We start from the raw sequence: 21,707 nt of genomic DNA on the forward strand, positions 1-21,707 counted from the left end.
CAAGGAGAGCTGCGACCCCGGTGTCCCTCTCGCGGCCACCTTTGGAGGGGTGGAGGTTGAGGTTGGGACGAGGTGTCTTTCTCACTTCCTCTGCTTTTGGGTGGGGGCAGCTCATCATCTGGTAAACCTTTTTCCAAATCTCCCGCCTCGGTAAAATAATTTATAGCCTCTGGTAGCAGGAGGGAAGACGAGATGCATTGTTTAGTCTTTGGAGTGAGATGAGGAGGATGATGACAGGAGTTGCCCCAGAGAATATGGTGATGGGTGGCATGTTCATGGGAGACCGGAGGAAGACAGGAGCTGGTAGGTACCACATTTCCCAGGAGGTTATGTAAAAGATGTGTTTTCCATCCTGGAGAGCTGTGAAGCACCGGGACATAATTTGCCTTAATTTTAAAATATCTGTAATACTGTGTTAAATACGGATAATCAGAATAGTAGGAATACCAAACCTGAGCAAACTAACGCATCATTGTAATTCCATTTCCAGAGATAACATTTCATGGTTAACATTTTGGTGAATTTCTAACAGACACTTAATTTTTTCAAATAGTACCTGGCTCATCCTTGATTGGGTCTTTCCCATTTTATATATATTGCAAAAATGATTTGTTTTATTTGAGTCACATCTTTGGCCTGCTTGGTTAAATCTAGTTACTTGTTCATTATCACTGGTTGGACTCTGTCATCACTCTCTCTTTCATTGGGCCTATCTCTTTAAATGATTGTTAGCTAAATGGTTTTAAAAATCAAACATTAAAAAAGTATCTGCTTGGATCCTTGTACATTATGTGTTTTTGCAGTTGTGCCTGAGGTGGATGGTGAAAAGGAGCAGTGTTTTGGAAAGCAAATAAACTGTGTTCATAGAGGGAAGAAACCTGTTTACCTCGAGGTTTATAAAATTGATTTCCATTGGTTATTTTTAGGCCAAAATAGTTACGTGACATTGTTTGTTTCATAGTGCTTTTGTGATTGGGATGGGGTGAATGTGTGCCTTTGATTATGTAGGTTTTTCTATAGCGTGTGTTTATACTAGCAAAATTGAGTGTCCTAGGTGCCTGTTTGCACATGTATATGACTTCCTTGATTTTATTTATTTTTATTTTAAAAAATATATTTTTATTGATTATAGAGAGATAAGGAGAGAGAGATAGAAACATCAATGATGAGAGAGAATCATTGATAGGCTGCCTCCTGCACGCCCTCCACTGGGGATAGAGTCCGTAACCTGGACATGTGCCCTGACTGGGAATGGAACTGTGACCTCCTGGTTCTTAGGTCAACGCTCGACCACTGAGCCACACTGGTACATCCTTGACTATATATATATATACACACACACACACACACACACTAGAGGCCCGGTGCACAAATTCATGCATGGGTGGGGTCCCTCAGGGTGGCCTGCGGAGATAGGGCTCCAGCTTGCGCCCCCAGCCTTGCAGCCCTGCAGCCCTGCCTGGCACCCTGCCTTGGCCTGGCGCTGCCCCTCACCTGCTCCACCATCCCCACCCCCTGCCTCTGCGGCTGGTCGCCGTCTGTGGGGCAATTGGTGGGGTGATCAGGTCCCGCTTGCACCTGCCTTGATCTGGTGCTGCCCGCTCACCTGCTCCACCATCCCACCACAGTCCAACTCTTGTCAGGGCCCATTGGGGCTGGCAGCGCCTCCACTACCACCTGCCATGTTCCGCACCGCCCCCTGGTGGTCAGCGCAAGTCATAGAGAGCAGTCGAACTCCTGGTCCAACGACCAGCCGAGGGGACAATTTGCATATTAAGCTTTTATTATATAGAATAATTATGTCATTTGAGAAAATAAAGTATTAGGTAGGGCAAAGAATAGTCTTGTAATATTTCCCCCAATCACATGATAGGATTAAGTGGCAGAATCTAGGGAAGTTGGAAATCTAAAGGCTTTTAAAATTAGGATAGATTGTCATTTGTCTGGGGTTGTCATTGGAATGGATTAAATGGCCTATTAAGGCCTCTTGAAATTCTACACTTTTAGGAATTTTGCTTTCCTAAGGTTCTTATCACTTTGTTTCTTAAATTTCTAGTCATACTGTTTGCATATGACACTTCTCATTCATTTGCTGGTCATGTAGGTATTTCACTCTCAATATAGACATCCAGGTGGTGCATGGACGAGAGAGCAAATATAAACAACCACTTAATCTGCTTATTGATATAAATGTGTACTAAAAATCCCATTTGATTAAAGAAATTTAGAAGACTGTGTTGTTTATTGAACTGGATTGGTCAAGTAGAGGATGCACATCGTAAATAGCCATACAATTCAATTATCCCAAGCATTTTTCCCTAAGAAAGACTAAATGGCTTTCTTGATATTTGAAACAAAAAAAAGAGGACTGGGTACATTGAACACTTGTTTTTTAAAATTCAGATTTTCAGAACTTAAAATAACAACGACTGCGGTTTGGAATATGGAGAGACATTTGTGTTAGGATAAAAGCAAATTGAGGCCCTAGCCAGTTTGGCTCAGTGGATAGAGTGTTGGCTTGCAAACCAAAGGGTTACTGGTTCGATTCTGGTCAAGGGCACATACCTTGGTTACAGGCTCCTCCGTGGTCCAGGGCATGGTTGGGGCGCGTGCAGGAGGCAACCAGTCAATGTGTTTCTCTCTCTTTTCCTCTCTCTTCCACACTCTCTAAAACAGGGGTCTCAAACTTTTTAAACAGGGAGGCCAGTTCACTGTCCCTCAGACCGTTGGAGGGCCAGACTATAGTTTAAAAAAAAACTATGAACAAATTCCTATGCACACTGCACATATCTTATTTTGAAGTAAAAAAACAAAACGGCAAAAAACACCCGCATGTGGCCCATGGGCCGTAGTTTGAGGATGCCTGCTCCAAAAGATCAATAGAAAAATTTCCTCAGGTGAGGATTAACCAAAAACAAAGCAAATTAGCTTGTGAAACAAAACTAATTTTTATAGTTGAACAACTATGTAATAATAAGTGAAAAATGCTATAATCTATTGTAGATAATTTTTTAAATGTAATTATAGCTTTGGTTTAACAGACAAATGAAATGCGTTCTTACATGCACACACTGCAGATTATCATGATGTTGAAAACATAAAAAGTTGCTCATGTCATTTAAAAAAAGTTTGCAAAGCCAGTAAAGTCACAGCAGCTAGCAAATATTTTTGATAAAAACATTTATAAGGGAACATAAAGTATGCAATTAATTTTTGAGGTGCCAGATGTTATTTTTATGAGTTTAGCAGAGAAGGAAGGATGATGGAGTTACATTCTTTTTTTTTTTAATATATATTTTTATTGATTTCAGAGAGGAAACATCAGTGATGAGAGAGAATCATTGATTGGCTGCCTCCTGCATACCCCACACTGGGGATCAAGCCCGCAACCTGGGCATATGCCCCGACTGGGAATTGAACGTGACCTCCTGGTTCATAGGTTGACGCTCAACCACTGAACCACACCGGCCGGGCTATTTTTATGATTTTAGTTTGTTTTACTGTCACTTACTGGGCCCTCTAAGTTAATTGGAATATTAAATTCCAGATGAGATCCCTGAGCAGGGAAAAAGGAAATTGAATAAGATGATTGATTGATGGCTTTTATTTATTTTCAGCTGTTTATTTTGAAATAATGTTAGACTTATAGAAATGTTGCAAAAATAGTACAGTTTCTATATACCTTTCACACATCTCCTAATGTTGACCACTTACATAACCATAGTACCATGATCAAAATTAGGAAATTAACATTGGTATACTACTATTAACTAAACTAGAGTTTATTTTTTTCTTTTCTTTCATGACCTTGACATGATGAGTACTGGTCAGTTATTTGGTAGAATTTTTTTTTCATTTTGGGCTTCTCTGATATTTTTCTAATGATTAGGTTGAGGTTATGTGTGTTTGCAAGAAACCACAGAAGTGATCTGTCCTTCTCAGTGTATCATATTAGAGGGTACATGGTGTTGATGTATCTTACTGCTAGTGACATTTTAACCTTGATGACTTGGTTAAGGTGGCCTCTGCTGATTCTCTACTGTAAAGTTACTATTCTTTATACTTTGAGATATATTGTTTCTCCTCAAACTTTCTCTCAGTGATTTTAGCAACTGTTGGTGGGTCTTTTCTGCAACAGTTATTGCTGTGGCATTTGCCTAATGGTAATTTTGTGTTTTTTTCTTTTTTTTTTAAATTTTATTTTATTGTCTAAAGTATTACAAATAGTAGTACATATATCTCCTTTTTTTCCCCCTTGACCTTCCCCAGCCTCCCCTACCCCCTGGCACATGCCCTCATCCCACCCCCCCAGTGTCTTGTTTCCATTAGTTGTGCTTATTAGCATGCATACAAGTCCTTCGGTTGATCTCTTTACCCCCCTCCCCAACACTCCCCAGCCTTCCCACTGTAATTTGACAGTCTGTTCAATGCTTCGCTGCCTCTGTATCTTTTTGTTCATCAGGTTATAATGTTCTTTATTTTCCATAAATGAGTGAGATCATGTGGTATTTTTCTTTCATTGCCTGGCTTATTTCACTGAGCATAATGCTCTCCAGTTCCATCCATGCTGCTGCAAATGGTAAGAATTCCTTCTTTTATAGCAGCGTAGTATTCCATTGTGTAGATGTACCATAGTTTTCTAATCCACTCATCTGCTGATGGGCATTTAGGCTGTTTCCAAATCTTAGCTATTGTAAATTGTGCTGCTATGAACATAGGGGTGCATATATCCTTTCTGATTGGTGTTTCTAGTTTCTTGGGGTATATTCCTAGAAATGGGATTACTGGGTCAAATAGGAGTTCCATTTTTAGTTTTTTGAGGAAACTCCATACTGTTCTCCACAGTGGCTGCACCAGTCTGCATTCCCACCAGCAGTGCACAAGGGTTCCTTTTTCTCTGCATCCTTGCCAGCACTTGTCTTTTGTTGATTTGTTGATGATAGCCATTCTGACAGGTTGTGTGTTTTTCTTAAAATAGATTTTTAATTAATTTCAGAGAGGAAGAGAAAGGGAGAGAGAGATAGAAACATTAATTTTGAGAGAGAATTATTGACCTGCTGCCTCCTGCACGCCCCGTACTGGGGATCGAGTCTGCAACCGAGGCATGTACCCTGACCAGGAATTGAATGGTGACCTCCTAGTTCATAGGTCGATGCTTGACCATTGAACCACATCGCTGGGCCTAATGTCGATTTTGTATTTCCCTCATTCCTTTTGCATTTATTATTGGAATTCTTCTGTAAGGAAGAGATGTCCCTTCTTCATTATATTCAGTTATTTATTTATATAAGTATGATCTCGTGGGTAATTATTCTACATATTATAATCCAGTAGTAATATTTTATTGCTCACATTGTTTCAGTTTTGGCCATTAGGAACTCTTTCATGTTGTCCTTCACCCTTTTTTGAGCACTGTTTTATAACCTGGCACCACAGACTATTCCATGCTTATTTTGTATCTTTCCTGTCATCAACCACTTCTCTCTCTAAGGAGCTTTGCTTCCTTTTATTGGAGAATAGAATTTAAATCGAGATCTGGATGCTAGGTGTGCTCATTGGGGTGTCATTATTCCTAGGCCCTCAGAGGACAGAGCTAGGAGATAATATGTTATATACTAAACCATCCATGCATACACACATTTTTTTCTATATATAGTAGTATGAACTCTACTCCAGTCCAACACCACAAGGTTCATTCCAACTTGTCTCCTAATCTTATAACTTTTTTTTCTGAAGTGAGAAACCTTGCTCTCATCTGTAGTATACTAACTTATTTATTCACTTTTAGGATGCACATCAAGTAGTTATGATTGCTAACCCATGTTCTTGTGAGAAACATAGTTGCTAATTAAATGCAGTATTTGTATACAGCTTTTTGGTGTGTGTCTTTGGCCTTACAGTATCTGACTCAAAATACTGTTTTCCAAAGTTACCCAAGTTTGTTTTTTTCTTCCCCACTCCTTTTAGTATGATTATGTTATTAATCTGTAATGCAGTTAAGTTCTTTTCTTACTCTTTTCTATTTTGGGTTTCCCCCAGTCCTGGTTGATTTTCATTATTTGTATATTTACATTGTTATATGAAACATTACTGCAACTAAACATGAGTACATAAAAGGATATACTTAGAAAAGTATTACTTCTTATTCCTGCTACCCTATTGCCATCCCCTCTGCTCCCCACCTGTTTTCTATGTCCTGTAGTTATTAACCAGTCTCTTAAGTTTCTGGTTTATTCTTCCTCTATTTCTTCTACACAAATGAACAGATTGTGCGTGTTTTCTTATATTTCTTTTTTCTCATATAATTTTTTAAATTGAGATACAATTCATATACCATAAAACTCACACTTTTGAAGTGTACTATTTAGTGGTTTTTAGTATATTCACAAGGTTGTGCAACCATCACCATTAATTCAAAACATTTTCATCATCCCCAAGAGAAATTCTTGTACCCATAAGCAGTTAGTTATTTCCCATTCCCCCTTCCCCAGTCCCCGGTAACCACTAATCTACTTTCTTTTTTTATGGAATTGTTTATTGTGGACATTTCATGTAAGTGGAATCATATAATATGTGGACTTTCGTGCATGGCTTCTTTCACTTAGCATAATTTTTTGAGATTATTCCATGTTGAAGCATGTATCAGTGCTTTATTCCTTTTAATGGCTGAATGATATTCTGTTGTAAGAATATACCACATTTTGTTTCATGCATCAATTGATGGACATTTTAAAAAATATATATATTTTACTGATTTTTTGCAGAGAGGAAGGGAGAGGGATAGAGAGTTAGAAACATCGATGAGAGAGAAACATCGGTCAGCTGCCTCCTGCATGCCCCCTACTGAGCATGTGCCCGCAACCAAGGTACATGCCCTTGACCGGAATCGAACTTGGGACCTTTCAGTCTGTAGGCCGATGCTCTATCCACTGAGCCAAACCGGCTAGGGTTGGTTTTTCTTTTTTTGCTATAATGAATGATACTTCTGTGAACATTCATGTATAAGGTTATATGTGGACATATGTTTTCAATTTCCTTGTATATATAACTTAAAGTGGAATTGCTGGGTCATGTGGTAACTTTAACTTTTTGAGGAACTGCCAAGCTGTTTACCTTTTCTCTATTTTTTATATGAAGAGTGACATGTAATACTCTTTTGAACTTTACTTTTATCACTTAACAGTACAGTATATTCTGGAAATCACTTCAAATCAGTTCATTCTTTTGAAGAGAGATTTAAAAAGTATTCTTCACTTTTTTTCTTTTATAGCTGTATCCTACTCTACTGTGAGGATGTATCCTAATTTATTTTAACTATTCTTCTACTGATGGGCATTTAGGTTATTTCCCGTGTTTTGCAATTATACGCAACTAGAGGCTCGATGCATGAAAATTCGTGCAAGAGTAGGCCTTCCTTCCCCTGGCTGCTGGCACTGGTTTCCCTCTGGCACCCAGGACCCGGGCTTCTCTCCTCTGGCTGCCGGCAGCACCCGGGACCCTGGCTCCTTCCCTCCTCCGGCCGCCGGCAGGTGCCCAGGACCCGGGCTGGCTTCCCTTGGGCTGCCCGCAGGCACCCGGGACCCCAGCCGGCTTCCGTCCCGCCTTTGTCAGGAAGGACATCTGGAATGATGTCCGGAAGACGTCCGGTCTAATTAGCATATTATCCTTTTATTACTATAGATTATAGATGTTGCAAAAAATGACCTGTGCAAATGTATTTTTGTCTTGTTAGAGGTGTACCTTTAAGATAGATTCATATCAGTGGGATTGCTGGGTCAAAAGTTAAGTGCATATGTAGTTTTGTTAGGTATTGCCAAGTTTTTCTCCAGAAGTATTGTACTAATTTGCATATCTACAAGTAATGTATGAGAGAACTTGTTTTCTCTACAATATGTTTTTTTTTTATACCAGAGGTAACTGATTTTAAAAAATGCTCTGTAGTCTTTTTAGTGACCCATTGTGGGAAAGACTTAATGCCTGCGGTTGGCAGGTTCTTGTAACTCGAAAATGAAATTCATTGTCCACTAATACTGCACTGATACATGTAGGTTATTTTGTGCAGATGAAATCGATTGGAATGCAATTTCTGGTCTAGACAGGATTGTTCATTTGAAACCTTTTGCATTTAATGGAGGTGCTGCATTGATTCATAATATCCATGCTCAGAAAGAATACTTGAGTTTAACAGGATAACTGAAATTGTAAGGAGAATATTTTTTTCTTTAGAGTTTGTATGATATAGTAGTTATTGGTTCACATTGTATGCTAGTTATTTTGAACAGTATACACAAGATATATTGACACCATGGTATGGGAGTTTTTTTGACCATTAATGGCCATATCTGGAACCTTTTATGTTTCCAGAAGAAAGAAGGCCAATTTTAGGAAGATTAAATGGAGAGTTTAAAGTTCTGAATTAGGATACACAGATTTTAGTGCTGCCAATAACTAACATGAAAAACATCCTTATCTTATAAGGTAACAAGCTCTATCCAGGGATGCTGGAAATTTAGGTTCTTTCTGAGAAAGGGCACTGTTTAGGTGCTTGGAACACAATGCAAAAACAGATTCTTGCATTGGAGGACCTGACATTGTAGTTTTCTGATGAATTGATGTTCTCAGGAAAACAGATGCTGAATGTTGATTGTGAATGGATCCAATAGAGGTCTGGTGTAGTCTTAATTAAAGTGAAATCATCTTTGGTGCTATAAAAACCCAAATAATACTTCGTTTTACTGGTTACAAAGAGAAGGCTATGAAACATCACAGGATGGTTACTTATTTTGTCTATCAATCTTATTTTATTTTTAAAAAAGACATTCTTACTAGAGGCCCAGTGCACAGATTCGTGCACCTGTGGGAGTCCCTCGGCGTGGCCTGTGGGGATCAGGCCGAAACCGGCCCGGTACATGGATTCGTCCAGGGCGTGTCCAGCCTGTCTCACCCAGTCCCTGTCAGGGCAATGGGGGCTGATTGGGGCTGTCTCGCCCAGCAATTGGGGTTGATTGGGGCCGGCTGATCAGGGAGGGACCCCAGGAGGTTGGCCAGCTGGGGAGGGGCCACTGGAGGGCTCCAGGGAGTGTCCAGCCAGTCTTGTCCAGTCCTGACCGGCTGGACCCCAGCAACAAGGTAACGTACCAGTCAGAGCATCTGCCCCCTGGTGGTCAGTGTGCGTCATAGCGACTGGTCGAACTGTTGAATGAACACTTAGCATATTAGGCATTTATTATATAGGATAGGATTGATTTCAGACAGGAAGGGAGAGGGAGAGAAAGAAACATAGAAAGAAACATCAATGATGAGAGAGAATCATTGATTGGCTGTCTCCTGCACATCCCCCACTGAGGATCGAGCCCGCAACCTCGGCATGTGCCCCCACCGGGAATCGAACTGTGACCTCCTGGTTTATAGGTCAACACTCAGCCATTGAGCCATGCTGGCTGGGCTCTTTCTCATTTTATTGTATGTATGCATGTATGTATTTATTTTTAATATAAATCCTTATTGTTGAAAGTATTACATATGTCCATTTTTTCCCCCCATTGCCCTCTCTCTCCCCTCTCCCCCAGGCCTTCACCACCCTATTGTCTGTGTCTATGGGTTATGCATATATGCATATGAATTCATTGGTTGATTTCTTCCCCCCTTCAACCTCCCCTGCCTTCCCTCTCTTTCTCATTTTAAATGATTCCTAGTCGTTGTCATCATAGTAATGGAATAATAATAGACCTAATAGTATAGGACAGGGTTTTCTCAATTGGCGTTCTATGAGAGAACTAAACCCTAATGTTTATTTGGACACTCATTGTATGTAAAGAATAGACTTTTCTCCAGTGCATCTAGAATGGGACTAGTTATGTACCATCCTTGGGAGAATTGAGAAAAGGTTCACTCCAGTATTCACGTGAAGTTCTGTGGTTCCAATGATGAACACCAGTTCATGGCCATTGTAGTCAGATCTGGGTGTTTTTTTCCCAACTCTGCCATTTATTAGCAGAGCGATGTTGGACAAGTCCCAATCTCTTAGCTTCAGTTTTCCTGATCTATAAAATGGGAATAATGATAGTTGCTTCCTATAAGGCTGGTGTGAAGATTAAATAAAAAAGTCTTTCCAATCTATGTTTATCTATTTCTTTGGCTTTAAAAACTATCTGTATATCTTCAGCCTAGACCTGAAGACCCTGCGGTCCAGTGTCATAGTTCATCTGTCTGTTTCACATTTCACTTGTCTCTCTGGTAGGCATCTCAAACTAAACTTGCACAACACAGAAGGTGTGATTTCTACCATCATCATTTCCTATGAAACTATTCTTAGTAAAAGGCAGGACCATTTATTAGCCACTCAGGCCAAAAGCCTAGATATCATCTGTAATTCTCTTTATACCCTATAACCAGCTCATCAGCACATCCTCTTGGCTCTGTCTCTTGGATATATTTTTAATCTGTTCACATCTCATTATCTCTACCTTAATATTCTGGTCTAAACCACCTCCTCATCTGTTTAGATAATTACAATATTCTCTTAACTGGTTTCCCTTCTTTCTCACTTGACCTCCCATAGTCTATTATGCACTTCATAGCTAGGATGAGCTTTTTAATCAATCAGATAGACCACTCTTTTATTTAATATTTTACAATTAAAATGGCCAAATTCCTAGCCATGGCGTACAAGTTTCTGCATGATATAGTTAGTTCCTGCCTACTGTTCTCTATTCACTACACTTCTGCTACACTGAACTTCCCTGTATTTTTTTGATCATGCTAAGTGCATTCCCAGGGCTTAATATTTGTTTTCACTCTGTTTGGAGTGTTCTTCCCTCAGGTCTTTGCTTGCTTCCTTACATCATTCAGAGGGGTTCTCCGAGTCGACCTCTTTAGAGAGATCTCCAACGATCACACTATAGAAAACAGTGGTCATCTATCTCGCCTCCTTGTCTCTCTTGCTTTATTTTTTATGGCATTTATGTGTCCTGAAATTTAATGACTTATTTGTCTATTTATTATTTGTCTTCCTCACTAGAATGTAAAGTTCATGAGAGCAGGAACCTTACATGTCTTGTTCATTCCAGTGCCTAGAAAGACCCTGGCCCATAGTAAGCCAGATGCAGTTCTAGGAAGTTGTCTATGGAATAAAATTATCTTTTTAAGGTTTTAAGCCAAAGGAAAACTATTAAGTCAGTTAAACAACCCAACAGTACTTTGGGTATTCACATGTGAAATGTTAAGTTTTAGAATTTATAATATCAAGAACACTTAATTATGCATAGGATGTGTTACGTGATATGTAAAAAATAAGCTTGGAGTTCAGCTCTTGTGCTTGTTGTAGAGTTTAAGATACTCCTTGTTTATCGTCTAATTATAATGGTAGTGATGTTGATAGTAATATTTTCTCTTGCTTTGGCAAAGGAATATTTTCCTCACTCTAAACTCTTGATTTAAAGTCTCTGTTGATTTTGATTTTGGGGGGAATGCATTGTTTTCCAAATGCATTTTTTTTTTTTTAAAAAAAAGCATTTAAAAAAATGAACAGAGTAGCATTTTTTTTTTAAAAAAATGAACAGAGTAGCATTTATAGGAGCCTTTTAAGTTTTGCCATGTTTTAAGACCTTTCCTATTAGTCACTATACCATAAAACTGTTTGGCCTATTAGTCACTATACCATAAAACTGTTTGGCCATGAGCAATTTTATATGATACACTTCAAGGAAGCAGCTTTGCTGTATTAGAAATATAGGATAACCTAATCTAGAGGTAGGAAGATTATATTATTTGTGTGTTACTATAATTTAAAACCATTTGGGAGCTAGTATCTTTTATATAAGGTTATCATTGAACTTTCTTATACAACCAAGTATCCAGTTATATATAGTATAATGAAATTTTGTCAATTATATGGTTACTAGAGGCCCAGTGCACGAAATTCGTGCACGGAGGGGGGTTTTGTCCCTCAGCCCAGCCTGTACCCTCTCCAATCTGGGACCCCTCAAGGGATGTCCGACTGCCCGTTTAGGCCCGATCCTAGTGGGATCGGGCCTAAACGGGCAGTCGGACATCCCTCTCACAATCCAGGACTGCTGGCTCCCAACTGCTTGCCTGCCTGCCTTCCTGATTGCCCCTAACCACTTCTGCCTGCCAGCCTGATCACTCCCTAACCACTCTGCTGCCAGCCTGTTTGCCCCCAACTTCCCTCTTCTGCCGGCCTGGTCACCGCTAACTGCCCTCTCCTGCAGGGTTGATCACCTCCAACTGCCCTCCCTTGCAGGCTTGGTCCCTCTCAACTGCCCTCCCTTGAAGGCCGGGTGCCTCCCAACTGCCCTCTCCTGCTGGCCATCTTGTGGTGGCCATTTTGTGTCCACATGGGGGCAGGATCTTTGACCACATGGGGGCAGTGATATTGTGTGTTGCAGTGATGATCAATCTGCAGATTACTCTTTTATTAGATAGGATAGAGGCCTGGTACAGGGATGGGGGCCAGCTGGTTTGCCCTGAAGGACATCCCGGATCAGGTGGGGGTTCCCTTGGGGTGTGGGGCGGCCTGAGTGAGGGGCCTGTGGTGGTTTGCAGGCCGGCCACGCCCCCTGGCAACCCAAGCAGAGGCCCTGGTATCTGGAATTTATTTTCCTTCTACAATTGAAACTTTGTAGCCTGGAGCAGAGCCAAGCCTGGGGCTCCTTCGGCAGGCCGGCAGCCACTTGTGTTGGGGTTATAATTGAAACTTTGTTGCCTTAAGCGGGTGGGCCTGGCCAGGGTGTGCAGAAAGCTTTGCTTCCCCTGTTGCCGCCGGCAACCCTGGCCTGCTCTCTCAAGCTCCATTCTGCCGCCATTTGTTTGAATTTGTTTACCTTCTATAACTGAAACTTTGTAGCTTGAGTGGAGGCTTAGGCCTGGCCAGGGCAGGCAGAAAGCTTGGCTTCCTCTGTTACCTAGGAAACCTTGCTCTCTGTGGCTGTAGCCATCTTGGTTTGGGTTAATTTGCATACTCGCTCTGATTGGATGGTGGGCGTGGCTTGTGGGTGTGTCGGAGGTATGGTCAATTTGCATATTTGTCTATTATTATATAGGATAGTTTCTATTTCCTCAAAATTGCTCATTTCTTTGAAAAGAAGGGATTATGGAGAATGATGGAGAGGTTTCTATAATTTAGTGAAGGTGGTATGGTGGAATAGATAGATGCACACGTAAAGGAATAATAATGGGTAATATTATTGAGCATTTACTGTGCACCAGTCACTATTCTAAGCACTTTCATTTGGACTATGTTTAAATCTGGTTGAACTGTCTATTATTTAAGCCACGTTTAACTAATTTACTTTGCAGATAAGGAAATTAAAGCACAAGAAAGGTTAAGTAACTTGCCTAAGATCACACTAGTAAGTGGTGAAGCCTGGATTAGAATTCAGAAACAAGGTGGGTGTTGGTGGAAATTGTGGGGGGCAGAACATGCAAATGGCCAGCCTCAGTTCAATGGTTTTAGCTGATCTAAAATCCTAGCCAAGCAATGTCATATGGGTAGGATATAGGTGTTCAGAAACTCACAATTACAGTTAGAATTTTAGGTGCTGCATGTTGCTTTGACTTGTAAAAGAATGTTTCTAATTCTGTTCTTCCAAAGACGGGGAATAGATGTTAGAAGAGAACAATAATTGGTATAAGTATTGGACTTTTCTATAGAAAAGTAAAGATTAGTGAATCTTTATACTCTGAAATAGGAAGTTTTTCTTGGTAGACTTTGAAACCCAATGGTATTAAGGAGCAAGTTTAGTCTGCCACCTGTCTAAAGTACAAACAAGTTGTGAAATAATAATGATTTACATTTGTATATTGCCTTTCAGTTTACAAAGTACTTTGGTAAACATTTTCTTAGTTGATCTTATAATACCTCTGTGAAATAGGCAGGGTAGATATTATACCATTTGACAAACTTCCACAGAGGAGAGAGGTAGCTACCTACAGAAAGAGCCCATGAATAACCTGAGTTGCCAGACCCTCTTTTATGAAGATCTATACATAAAGAAAGTTGCTATTCCTGTCAAAACTGCCAGAATGTGAGTTGTAGATGTCTGCATTGTATGGTGTTATGGGCTTAATTTCTTAAATAAGTGATTGGAAAGTTGCTTAATCTGGAAGTAGAATATACGTGGCATGATGAAAGGGCAAAGATGGCTTGTTATAATTAGCATGTTTTTAATGTTTGTTAAACCGAAAGCCTGAGCATTTTAAAGAAATACGTATAATTTAGTTTAAAATTATAATTTTAATAGCAACGTTGTAATCTTTTTTAAACCAGTATTTTAATTAAAACCTACTAGTTAGGCTGAAGTGATACTGTAGATTAGCATAGAGGTGGGGAGCTTTACTTTTCTGAGGTCAAAAAAGAAAGTTTGGTAGCTTCTGAAAAGGCTGATGTAACATAGCCTTAGTGAAATGTTAATAAAAGTTTACGGTATTTCCTGTTTCCTTTGTTCATTTTGGGGTAGTTGGAATTGCTTTGGTTCATTTAAATTGGTCTGAGTTGTTAAGTGGGACTATCAAAATTCTTAGATACCTTGTATGAGGGAATGAAGTCAGATGCAAATTCATAGAATAACTTCACTTTATAGTATATGCGACTTTGTTTTGCAAAAATCTAAGGAATTGCTGAATATTGTATTCTTAGTATCTTTTAGTTCTGTGTTATTTTCTTTTGCCATGGTGCTCTTTTGCAACTGCCTCCTTATCACCACCCTTTCTCTTGTGTTGTGCCATCTGTTGGTTTGACTCTTGACTTCAGAGTAGGAAGGCAGGAAAGGGTATTTGTACACAAGATAAAACTAGTTCTGTTTGGAGCTCAGTGAGCTGGAGCGCTTCTGCAATAAGGTTGCTGCTGATAAATTCCAGAAGTACCATAGGCCCATAAGACTTAGATTATCGATTTTCAACCCTTTTCACCTCAGGGCACACACAAACTAATTACTAAAATTCTGCAGCACACCAAAAAATATATTCTTTGCCAATCTGACAAAAAAAAAAAGTTATTATTTTGATTCATTCACACTGTACCTGATCTTAGCCGAAAGGCTGAGAATTGATGAACTTAATATATCAATATCATGGTTATTATTCCAATTCAGTATATTCCAGATAATTACAGATGTTCCTCATTCATTTTAATGATTGCCTTGAATGTCAGTGTATATGTATAATTTATTTAACCAGTTTCTTATTGGTGGACTTTAGTTTCTTTCCCCTTACTCTCAGTTACTGCCATTGTGACCTTGGATTAAACTATTTAGCCTCTCTGTGTCTTTTTGTTTCCTTTCCTAGCAAATGGGAATAATATTAGTACCTATTTCATAGAGTTGTTCTGATGTTAAGATAACACATGTAAGTATTTAGCACTAGTGCCTGCCGTATAGAAGGTGCTCAAAGAATGTTAACTGCTAAGAAATGCTCAAATAAAACCTGGAAAGGAAAAAAAAAGATAATGTTAACTGCTATTACTGCTCTCTTCACCTAGAGCAGTGATGGCGAACCTATGACACACGTGTCAGCACTGACACGCGTAGCCATTTCTGATGACACGCGGCCGCTGAGGCGGCTGCTGAGGCGGCCGCATGCCGAGGATGAAACATCTGCTGCTCCTGAGGATGAAACATTTTTTCCTCAAAGTGACACACTACCTGAGTTATGCTCAGTTTTTTGGCGAAGTTTGACACACCAAGCTCAAAAGGTTGCCTATCACTGACCTAGAGAATGTTAGAAACTTCATAATTTGATAAATTCTCTTGTAGGAAGTATTAAGTCTACACCTATGCTTAAATCCTCCCGCTTCCTTCATTTATTTCAGTTTAGAAAGATAGTAATAGTGCTATTTGGTTTATTTTCCAGTCTTTTGGTAATTTTTCCAGTCCCACTTGTCATTGGTGAACTTGGTACTTTTATTTATGCAATTAAATTTCGATTTGTGCATTGGACCATGAGTGGAAAAAAGAACAATTGGCCTTTAGTGATAATAACCTTACTGTAAATTCAAAACAAAATAAAACAGCTGCAGGTTTTTCTTTTCTTTGCCAGTATTTAGCTGGTTTATTAGGATTGTGAGTTGATGATTCGATTCGATTAGTTTGATTTGATTTTGTCCATTGTTCTTTATTTGCTGAATAAGCATATCTGCTTCCTGGTGTTTTCAACTAGTTCTAATTATTGATGTAGCAAAACTGCTTGACCAGTCACTATGATGAGCACTGAACACCAAAGGGCAGATGCTCCAACTGGTAGGTTAGCTTGCTGCTGAGATCTGGCCAATCTGGACTGGGCGAGATGGCCCCAATTGGCCCCAATCACTATCCAGGCTGAGGGACCCCATCCGTGCATGAATTCGTGCACTGGGCCTCTAGTGTATGATAAAAAACACACACAAGCCCCTTCCCTCCAAGAAAACACCTCATCATCATGGGGATAGAGGGGATGTACCTCAACATAATGAAGGCCATATATGACAAACCTACAGCTAACATCATACTCTGTTAAAATGCTGAAATTTTTTCTTTAAAATCAGGAACTAGACAAGGATGTCCACTTTTACCACATTTATTCAACATAGTATTAGAACTCTTAGCCACAGCAGTCAGAGAAGAAAAAGAAATAAAAGGCATCCAAATTAGGAAAAAAGAAGTAACATTTACATTATTTGCAGATGACATGATACTATATATAGAGAACTCTAAAGAATCGACCATAAAACTGTTAGAACTAATAAATGAATTCAGTAAAGTAGCAGGATATAAAATTAACATCCAGAAATTGGTTGCATTTTTATATAGGAACTAGATGCCTGATGCACGAAGATTCGTGCAGAATGGGCCTTCCTTACCCTGGCCGCCGGCACAGCCTTTGCTTTGGCCTGGAGCTGCCTTTCTGCCTTTGCTCCGCCCGGAGCTGCCTTTCCACCTTCCCACGCTGCCAGAGGCCTGGAGCGGCTGGGGCGGTGCGAAACGCCTGCATCGTCTCCATGGTGACGATGCAAGTGTCCCGCCCTTGGCTGCTGAGCACCTGTGTATGCAAATTAACCCACTATCTTTGTTGGGTTAATTTGCATACTCACTCCTGATTGGCTGGTGGGAGTCGCAAAGGTATGGCCAGTTTGTATCTTTCTCTTTTATTAGTGTAGATAATAAACTATCAGAAAGAGAAATGAAGAAAAGCAGTCCCAATTATAATTGCATCAAAAAGAATAAAATACTTAGGACTAAATTTAACCAAGGAGTTAAAAATGACCTGTTCTCAGAAAAGTATAAGACATTGAAGAAAGAAATTGAAAATGATACAAATAATTAGAAAACAATACCGGGCTCATGGATAGGAAGAATTAATATAATTGAAATGTTCCTATTACCCAAAGCTACCAACAGATTCACTGCAATCTCTGTCAGAATACCAAAGCAATTTTCACAGAATTAGAACTAATATTCCATAAGTGTATATGTAACCATAAAAGACTCTAATAGCCAAAGCAATCTTGAGAAAGAACAAAGTTGGAGATATTATGCTACTGATATCAAACTATACTTCAAGACTGTAGTAATCAGCCCTAGCTGGTTTGGCTCAGTGGATAGAGCGTCGGCCTGTGGACTCAAGGGTCCCAGGTTCAATTCCGGTCAAGGGCACATGCCCGGGTTGCGGCCTCGGTCCCTAGTAGGGGGCGTGCAGGAGGCAGCCAATCAATGATTCCCTCTCATCATTGATGTTTCTATCTCTTCTCCCTCTCCCTTCCTCTCTGAAATCAATAATAAAAAAAAAGACTGTAGTAATCAAAACAGCATGATATTGGCATAAAAACAGACACATAGGTCAATGGAACAGAATTTGGAGCCTAGAAATAAACCCATGCCTATATAGTCAATTAATATTTGACAAAGGAGGCAAGGACATACAATGGGGTTATAGACAGTTTATTCAATAGCTGATTTTGGGAAAACTAGATGATACATGTAAAAGAATGAAACTGGATCACTTGTTTTGCATCATATACAAGAATAATCTCAAGATAGATTAAAGACTTAAATGTAAAATCCGTAAACTTCTAGAAGAAAACGTAGTCAGTAAACTCTTCCACATTGTTCTTAGTAATAGTTTTTTGGATGTGTCTCCCTGACAAAGTAAACAAAAGAAAAACTACTCAAATCAGACTACATCAAAGTAAAAAGTTTTGCACAGCAAAGGAAACCATCAGCATAACACAAAGAAAACCTAATGGGAGAAGATATTTGTCAATGATACATTTGATAAGGTGTTAACATCAAAAATATATAAGGAACTCATACAACTTAACAAAAAATATAAACAATGCGATTAAAAAGTGGACAGAGGACTTGAATAGACAGACACACAGATAGCCAATAGACATGAAAAGTTGTTCAACATCACTAATCACAAGGGAAGTACATAATGAGATGTCACCTCGCACCTGTCAGAATGGCTGTCATCCATAAATCAACAACAACTGTTGGTCAGGATGTGGAGAAAGGGAACCCTTGGACACTTGGTGGCATTGTAAATTGGTATAACCACTATGGAAAATAGTATGGAGGTTCCTCAAAAAGTTAGGAGTAGAACTACCATATGACCCAGCAATTCCACTTTGGGTATTTATGTGAAGAAATCCAAAACACTAATTCAAAAAAATATATGTATCCTTATGTTTATTGCAACTTGATAGTAGCCAAGATAAGGAAGCAACCTAAGTGTCCATTGATACACAAATGGATAAAAGAAGAGGTAGGTGGCACATACATCAAGTGGGATATTACTCACCAGTAAGAAGGAATTAAATCTTGCCATTTGCAACAACATGAATGGACCTCTAGGGTATTATGCTAATTGGAAATAAGTCAGAGAAAGACAAATACTATATGATTTTGCTTATATGTGGAATCTAAAAAAAAAATGAACAAACAAAACAGAAATTCATAGATACAGAGAACAAATTGATGGTTGCCAGATGGGAGGGAAGTTGGGAAGATTGATGAAAAATGTGAAGAGATTAAGAAGGACTTGCCAGTTATAAAAATAGTCATGGGGATATAAGGCACAGCATAGGGAATATAATAAATACTATTGTAATAACTATATAGGGTGTCAGATGGATAAGCAACTTACTGGAGGGAATACTTAGTAAGTTATAAAAATGTCTAGTCACCATGTGGTACACCTGAAACTAATATAGTATTGTATGTCTGCTGTAATTGAGAAAGAAAAAGAAAAATTTAAGTGTTCCATGGTGTTATTAACTATCTTACAGATTTTTATGATAATTTAAAAGATCTGAAATCTAGTAGGTGCTCAGTAAAGGTTTGTGAATTTTAAATTCTAATCTTTCAAATTTACTCATATTTTAGTACCCTTAATCATGTATAGAATGAAACATTTCTTAAAAATTTCATAAGATGCCCGGCTGGTATGGTTCAGTGATTGAGCATTGACCTATGAACTAGGAGGTCACGGTCAGGGCACATGCCTAAGTTTTGGGCTTGATGCCCAGCCAATCAATGATTTTCTCTCATTGATGTTTCTCTCTCCCTCTCCCTTCCTCTCTCTGAAATCAATAAAAACATATTTTTAAAAATTGCATAAGATGTCACTGTTGGAAAATGTATTTGTTGTTGAATGGACTTAAGTGATGATTCCCTTTAGTTGTGAACTAGATTTAGTTTAAAAAAAAATCCTGTGTTTACTGGTGGTTCAAATGGGCAAACAAATTATCTTCAGATTGATTTTAAACAGGGACTTTTGTCTACCAAATTATAGAAACGAACATAAGGTTTGAACAAAACCACAGTAAAATGCAATTGTTCGTGACTAAGAAAATTGACCAGGGTTTTAAACTCTGTAGAGCAGAAACTTGTGCTTTAAGAACCTATTGCTATATCCTTAAATGTTATAATTTGTGAGGGTTCATTAAATTTTTCAAGTAGGAAATGGATGATTACTCCTTTATCTTTTTTTCTCCAACTGCTGAAGTTGGGCTTGGAGACTGGGGGTGAGGGGAGGGAGAAATCCTAGCTATTCCAGGGTAGAAGTGTGGCATCTTCTGGTAATCTCAGTTTTATGTAGGTAAGTTATTTAACTTTTCAGTTTTAAATTCTCAGTAGTATGTAGGAAACATTATTTTATTTAAAAGCATGCCATATATTATGAAGTTAAAAGTCATGATTGTAGGAATTTAGAGTAATTTGTTGCTTAAAATGTACTACTTAGTTTGGGATACCACTTACCTCCTGGAAGTGCACATTCAATCTACTCTGCTATTAGGACTATATCTGGGAAGAGATTTGAAAAGTCAGCAATATCTTCTGCACTTTTTCTGTTCTTTCCAGAAGTGGTTAGAATGCAATAAGATCAAATTTTGTATGTTATCAGACATTTGGGTTTTATTTAAAATATAAATGCTTATAGTGTTTTAGAACTGAAAGGGACTTTGAAGATTATTTCATTTGAATCTCATTTTTTAGACAAGTCCTAGGGAGTGTAAGTGGTTTTTCCCCAAGGTCATTTCTTAAGTATTATCATCTTAATTTCCTGATTCCATTCTAATATTTACTGAATCATACTTGTCTTTTTTGTAGCTAAAGTAGGAAGGAGGTTGATAAAGTGACTTAAGACATTAAGGTTTGAAAATGTTGGTTGGGTGCTCGCTTCGGCAGCACATATACTAAAATTGGAACGATACAGAGAAGATTAGCATGGCCCCTGCGTAAGGATGACATGCAAATTCGTGAAGCGTTCCATATTTTTGAATATAAGCCTAACCAATGGACACGAACACCAGGGGGATGAGGGCATCAGTGGGGAGGAGGTTTGGGGGGTTAATGAAGGGATGAGGACACATATGTAATACCTTAATCAATAAAAAAATTAAAAATAAAATAAAATAAAAATGCAAAAAAAAAAGAGAAAATGTTGGTTGGTTGAATATATAGATATAAATTATGTGAATATTATATACAATCTTGGAGTTTCAGGGAAAATGAAAAAATAAATCAGTTATTAGTAAGTGCAACTTGCCCCAACTTAACTGTTCCTGATAATAAGAACTACACTGAAAGTAGTTGATGAAATAAACAGTTTTACTTTGTTTTTGAGCAGTTGTGGGACATCAACACTAGAGATGCTAGGATTTTTTTGTTGTTAAAATGCTGTTTATAAAAACAAATCCATTATAAGGATATCTTTGCATTTTTCTATCTCCTGAATTAAAATAATGTGACTGATAATTGTTTTTTAAAGATTTTTTTAATTGATTTTTTTGGAGAGAGAGACAAGGGAGAAAGAGCATCTATAAGAGAGTGAAACATCCATCAGCTGCCTCCTGTACGCCCCCTAATGGGGATTGAGCTTGCAGCCCGGGCATGTGCCCTGACAGGTGATTGAACCACCAACCTTTCTGTGAGCCGGATGATGCCCAATCAATCACCTGAGCTACCTGGCCAAGGTGATAACTTTAGATTACCAGTATTGTAATTGAAAACAATATGATCATATAAGCTTTTTTGTTTTTCCTTTCCTTGAGAAAAATTTTAAGACTGAAGAGAAGTACAGAGAATAAAAAAAGACCCTATGTTTTTTCTACCATCATTTAACAGGTGTTATAATTTTGTCACGTTTATGTGACCATTTTAAAAATGAAAGAATGGAAACAACACAAAGTTGATGTTCTCTTTGACACCTGC

General features: G+C 38.7%; 1 protein-coding gene and 1 non-coding gene across 2 annotated transcripts in view; both read left to right on the plus strand.

The window, feature by feature from the left end:
* Window positions 1-284: 284 nt before the first annotated feature.
* HERC1 (HECT and RLD domain containing E3 ubiquitin protein ligase family member 1) overlaps window positions 285-21,707 on the plus strand; it is a 172,181-nt gene continuing 150,758 nt past the window's right edge. The window contains exon 1 of the mRNA XM_054716166.1: window positions 285-303. The gene's annotated coding sequence lies outside the window, so the exon portion shown is untranslated. The remainder of the gene's footprint in view (window positions 304-21,707) is intronic.
* On the plus strand, window positions 20,666-20,772 carry LOC114230679 (U6 spliceosomal RNA). The gene has a single exon (XR_003616646.1). It is a non-coding gene; the product is annotated as a U6 spliceosomal RNA (small nuclear RNA).

The sequence above is a fragment of the Eptesicus fuscus genome, chromosome 5 (genome assembly GCF_027574615.1).
Source record: "Eptesicus fuscus isolate TK198812 chromosome 5, DD_ASM_mEF_20220401, whole genome shotgun sequence".
Lineage (NCBI taxonomy): Eukaryota > Metazoa > Chordata > Mammalia > Chiroptera > Vespertilionidae > Eptesicus > Eptesicus fuscus.